This window comes from Magnolia sinica, chromosome 6 (assembly GCF_029962835.1).
Source record: "Magnolia sinica isolate HGM2019 chromosome 6, MsV1, whole genome shotgun sequence".
Classification (NCBI taxonomy): Eukaryota; Viridiplantae; Streptophyta; class Magnoliopsida; order Magnoliales; family Magnoliaceae; genus Magnolia; species Magnolia sinica.
The window spans coordinates 5,188,663-5,195,262 of NC_080578.1; positions in this window are offsets into that span (position 1 = coordinate 5,188,663).

Below are 6,600 nucleotides of genomic sequence, written 5' to 3' on the forward strand. Positions count from 1 at the left end.
GGGGCCTACCATAATGTTTATTTCCCATCCAACCCATTGATAAGGTCACTCAGACTTGGGGCCACAGTAATGTTTATTTTCCACCCCAACCTGGCCCACTGAAATGTTTATTTTCTACCAAACCTGGGCCCATTGTATTGTTTATTTGCCATCCAACTGTCCATAAGGTCGCTTGGGCGAGGTAAGGCCCACGGTATTATTTATTTTCTACCCAGTCTTTTGATAAGGTCACACGTGACCTAGGCCCACATTAATGTATATTTGCCACACAACCCGTTTAAAGGGTCACGTGCACCTGGGGTAGGGCCCACTGGGCTGGGGCCCACTGAAATGTTTATTTCCACCCAACCGGCCACGCGGTCAGGGAGGGGCCCACCGTAATGTTTATTTGCATCCTACCTATTTAAAAGGGTCACGTGGACCTGAGAAAAATGGGCCCACCAAATGTGGTTCCCAAATCTAGCCCACCCATTATATGTGTCCCACCTGGCTGAAGTTTCAGACCAAGTTTCAGTGGCATCCAAATTTCAGGTAGGCCCCACCAAGTATTTTTTATATGTTTAGGCAGGTCTTCACACGATTTTAGAGGGGCCCACACAACTCGATCTCATGGGAAGTTCCCATGAGCTTGATAGCATAGAACCCTTTCCCCATATATATATCAAGTGGGGCCCACATGTGGAAGATCCACCCCATCTATCTGTCTAGGAATCTCATGATGGGCCCAATTAACTTTAGATCACACTAATAATTGGGTTTTCCTATATCCAAATTCATTTTTCTGCGCTTTTTCACAGATGGGGCCCGCATCAGCAAGATCCACACCAGCCATTGGATTCCTTGGTCCAAAACCGACCAAAAGAGTCCAATATGTGCCCCGTCTTGGGCAAATAGAAGCTTTAAGGTGTGTTTTAATGGTATACACTACTATTCCCTATGGTATGGCTCGCCTGAGAATCGGATTAGCCTCAAATTTCTGACCAACGCCTAAAAACATGTGAGGAATGGATTGGACGGCGTGGATTGGAGTCATATATCAAGGTGGGGTCTACATAAGCGATCCTCCCAAAAGCAACCTTCTTTCCTTCTTTTTTTTTTTTTCTCACACTCACGTCTGGGTACACACTCCACTGTTAGCCTCTCCCTCCCCCGGTTACACGTCTAGCATCTTGGACAGTGTTGCTACAACACATGCACCATGGTGGGTCCCACATGAACATTGCCCACCACCATGTATAAATATATATATATATATATATATATATATATATATATATATATATATATATAAAAGTAAATATAATATATATATAACATGTGAAACTTTCCACCATCCTAAAATGGACGATGGATTTGCCTAAGATGTGGTGGGCCACACCATTGATGAATGGAGTGGATTTAACATGATTTGGTGGGGCCCACTTCATTCTAGGGAGAGAAAAGAAAGAGAGAAAGGGAGATAAACGGTGCTAGAGAGGAGGGACCCCGCCACTATGGGCCCTCCATTGATACAACACATACATCAAAGTGGGTCCCACAACAAGTGGGCCCTAAAATTTAAAATAATGACAAATCACCCACCTTATCTTCCTTCTTCTTGGTCCCTTAGACTCCAATGCTCCTTAGCTTCAACTTTGATGGAGGTTGATGGGGTTTAGATGGTGTGGATGAGAGATGAGAGGTGTAGATGGAAGATGAGAAGGTGGACCACACTTGTGGTTTGGGAGAGAAGTGTTGGACGTGAGAGGCTTAGGTTGCTTGGAGAGATTTGAGAAGTGAGAGAGAAAATGAGAGGATGGGAGTGATATGAGGTGATGGAGTGATGGGTGTAATTAATGAAGCATGGGTTTGTTTGAAAAGTGAGTAAAAGAGGGATGGGTGAAGAGAGAGAGAGAGAGTTGACTTTGTGGAGAAAGAGGGATGGGTTGTTGTACTTGAGATAATGTTGCATTTAATGGTTGATTGATGTGACTAATAGTGTAGAGATTCCCTCGAAATCCGCAACGCGCGGTATTTCTTCGGAATAAAAGCAGATCGGCATCTTCTTGCCCGGGTATCGGTTTGGTGCGCAAGTCACGGCGTTGAAACCGCGGCGACGACGCGGTCGCTATGATACAACTTTCGGATCAAGCCGACGTTGGTGCGCGGGACCTGGCTTAGGATCGTGCACAAACACCGGATACGGTGCGAAGGTTGCCGAAATTTGACCGGAAGGACCGCGGAAGCTAACGGAACAGTACGGACTAGGACACGGGTCTTACAGTTTCCTGCCGTATTTGAAGGATATACCGATGCGAGCTGGATATCAAGTGCATGGGACAACAAGTCTACTACAGGGTGAGGATTGTTGCAAAAATATTGATTTTAATAAAAAAATATTTTAATAATAAAATAATATATAATATAAAAAGTTATTTTGAAAAAATACTTTTCTGCGGATTTTTGGGAATAGTCCCACATGGAAAAGAGAAGAGAAATACCTATGGTTTATATGAAGGATGTGGAGTATTATAATATTTACCTACTTAGTCCGTGGACTATGGACCTTGCGTATTCCGGTCTCGGTCTCGGTTTCGGTTTCTGTCACGGGCACGGGCTCGGTGCAAGGGCGTGGGCATGTGAGATAGTGTGGTTGTAAAGGCGCTAGTGGTGCACTTTGCACTTCACACGTCCGCATCGTGTCGCAGAGGGTCGCTCCTTCGCGACCTTGAGAGAACCGGAGCGAGACGTGTGCGAGTTGCGGTGCGACTAAGTTGCTATGGAGGGTGGCTGGTTAGCAGAGAGACTAAAGGATTGAGAGAGAAATCTCTCAGTATAAATAGAGGGACTGAAAAGAGCGCGAAAGAAATGAGCCATAAGTGCAGTCCATATAACGCTACATGGCTAGCCCAACGATTAGAAACGGCTAGGTTGTCTCACAACAGTCAGCATGCAGCAGCTTAAATGGTCCATGCACAACAGTCAGAAAACGGCCATAAAACGGCTAGTTTTCTAATAGCCAGAAATGACTTAATGAAATTTAAGTCTCTGGACCATAACCCCTAGTCATCATAGCCTATAAAAGGAGGACCTGGATGGGTTTCCAATCCATCTCAACTCACTCCAGCAATCCCATATGAACTGAGACAGTCAGCCCCTCTCCACTCATATATTCTAGTGTTTCAAACATAAAGGCTTATACCTTAGTTGAAAAAGCAGGGGTGTGGTAGAAGCTTCAACAACCGGGGCCAAGATTTGAACTGACCTATGCAGAAGTCAAAACTCTTTTTCTCTTCTTTTCTTCTTCTTTTGGGATTTTTTCCTTTATATTGTAATACTACCAGAAAGCGTGTAATTGAGTTTCATTTGGTGGGCATTCGTGTTTGTTGAACACAGACCCACACCAGGCTCGTCGTATCCTAGAAGCTATTTGCTTGTAACCTATCAGCATACTCAATTCACTTGAGTAGGGGCAAATAACGCTTTAAGGACAGCGTTTCCGACGTGCTTCAGCCTGTCCTAATTTCTGATTATTTTACACATTTCAGTTTCCATATTATACAGAAATACATTAATCTGTATAATTTCCAACAAAATGCACAACATCCTAAACTTCTTAAGGGTATAGAAGCTTTGGATTAATTTGATGCTTGTTTTTTTGCTTCATTAAGGTCTTCCGACCTTGTGAACATTTTGGATGGCAAATAAAATTCACGTTGGGCTCTAAGAAGGTTTCAGCCATAGTTATCATTATCCCCACTTGCATTATGAATAAATGATGTACATTGGGTCGTGAATACTTTTATAGCAAAGATGGACCAGATAAGGCCCAGTTAAAGGTGAAAATGTCATGATTGTCATAATCTTAAAACAGTTGTATCTGGTAAACTAGAATGAATTTTTCGACATATCATATATGATTTTGAGATAGGAGAAGCTACTTTAGTCAACCAATCCTACCACACAAAGTTGCCCACGTTAGATTTGTGAGATTCCATCAAACCGACATTCGAAGGTCCATTTTATTTTCGTTTTTACTTTAAATAGTAAGTTTTAATTCCGTCATGACTTTTGATCCTTTGAGTTGTAGGAGTTGTGCCCAACATAAAAGGGGCTTAGAAAAATTAGGAGAATAATGTGGTTAGGCCAAATTCGGCACTTACTATTTTTGGCCAAAAACTATAGAGTCTAGTAGAAATTATAACCATCTATAAATAGTAAGTTTACTATTTATAGTAAGTCACATCTTTAGGGAGTTTGAGTCTGCAACTTTGTCCTAGGGTGGAACTCAATATTTAAAGGATTATAATTTTATTTTTATCATCCCCATGGATTTGGAGTAGTTATCCTAAGGAAGAACGATCTCATCATGTCCTTCCCTATGTCGGTAAATAATGTGGGGCCACAATGATGTATGTGTCTTATTTACTCCTTCTACCTCAAAATTGAAGCACATTCAAAGCTCAAGTGAACCACGCTATAAAAACAATGATGATAATGACATCCACCAGTGTAGGGGTGTCGATGGGTTGGGGTTGGGCCTAAAAAAATCAAATTTTTTATTCAAAATTGGGGATATGACCTACTCAGGCCCGGCCTGTTAACAGTCCTATTGACAAGTGAAACTTTCCTAAGACACATGGTGATGTTTTTTTGTCATCCAATCTAATCATAAGGTCACACAAACATGGGTGAAAGGAAAACACAAATATTTTCTTGATCTAAGCTTCTGGCCTAAATCGGGCTGGCGAAATGGAGGGACCTCATGGATAAAACGATGGTGGCACCACAGAGATCCTGTCACTAGCTAGCCAATGGCTATGTGGGCCCCACCACGGTATATGTGATAATTTTATATCATATATTATTTTTAGGTAGATCCAAATCTTAAGTGTGCCGCGTCACAGGAAACAATGTTGATTGTGCACTTACTATTAAAAACTTTTTAAGGCTATAAGTTTTGGATCAAGCTGATATTTGTCTTTTCCTATCATGCAAGTATGAATAACCTAATCAGCAGGTTGGATGTTAAATAACGTTATAGTAGCTCCAGGAGGTTTTCAATGGTGAATATTCAATCACTAGTGTTTTCCTGTGATGTGGTCCACTTGAGATTTAGATCTGCTTCGTTTTCTGTAGAGTGATCTGAAAAAAATAAATGAACGGCGTGGATAAAACACATACATAATGATGGGTCCACATAGCACCGATGGCGCGTTAACGTCACTAGTCAAACCGCGTCCGCCGCGGGAATCCTCTGCAGCGCACCGTCCTCTGCGTCCGCGGACGCGGATTGCGTATTACCCACGCCCGTCCCTAGCTCCGAACGGCCAGTTCTGTGGGCTGGCCCACCGTGATGTATCTGTACATCCAAGCCGTCTATCCCTTTTCTCAGATTATTTTAAGGCGTGAGCACGAACCAACGCTCAAGTGGACTACGCCAAATAATAAGCTTGGTTGCATTAAAATGCGCACAGCATTAAATGTCAGTTGCATTGAATGCAAGAGTCATCTGGTGTGGTCCATTAGACCGTTGGATTTGCTTCACTTGTATTAAACTTAAAATAATCTGAGAAAAGGGATAGACGGCTTGGATGTACAGATACATCACGGTAGGACCGCCACAGAGCTACCCGTTCGGAGCTAGGGACGGGCGGGGCTAGTACGCAATCCGCGTCCTGCGTCCGCGTGAATGGCGTGCACGCGGGGGCGTGCGAATACCGCGGGCGGCGTGAGACACGTGGCAGATTTCTCAGTCCGTACGGCGGCTTTGGAAGCCAACATTGACCTATTGGAGTCAACAGCCAATCGGAGAGCTAGACTGGCGCATCTGTCTGCTTTCCCACCTCTCGGCTTCCATTGGTTATATATATATATAATTTGTGTGGAGTAGGATAGAATCTGGATGAACGTGTCCTATGAATCCAACTCGATCTTGTGTTGGGATTCGTGCTAAGGACAGGTGGAAGCTATAGATTCACAATGTCCTGTACGGTACATGCGATCGCACTCTTCACTCATGGGGCTCTTTTTGTTTTTCCTTAACGGCAGGCTCACTCCTTGAGCATATATAAACGTGGGATTAGGCGTTTGGAAACATGAGAAGGAATGGACTTATCCAGATATCATGTAATCCCATCCCAAGTATAGATAGTGTTGGACTTTTAGTGATTTTCAAAATTCATAACATCTTTTGGCTTAAGTAGATGCATGTGTTTTATCTATACTAGCCATTCATATGCACCCTTCACACGTGACATTTGAGTTGCATATGTGTACAGGTGGCCGACATGATATATGAAATTTGATTCATTAATTGCAATTTCATAGTCCGTTCGATCCAAGTTTCACTTGATACCATTTCTTTAACAATGGAAGAATTTGAACCTAAACATGAGATTAGACTATAAAAAAATACCATCATGGTAGTGTAAGAACTCTATAAGGTGGATAAGGTGAGCTTTATTAATCAACGGTCTGGATTGTCCTATTGTTGGACTGGATGATTCGTAAACCAATGGGCCCTATTTCATGTGATCTATTGCGCAGTGTATATGCGCAAGTATGCGTATAAGGGCTGGAATACTGTTGTTGTATTATGCAGACAACAATTTGTGTTGT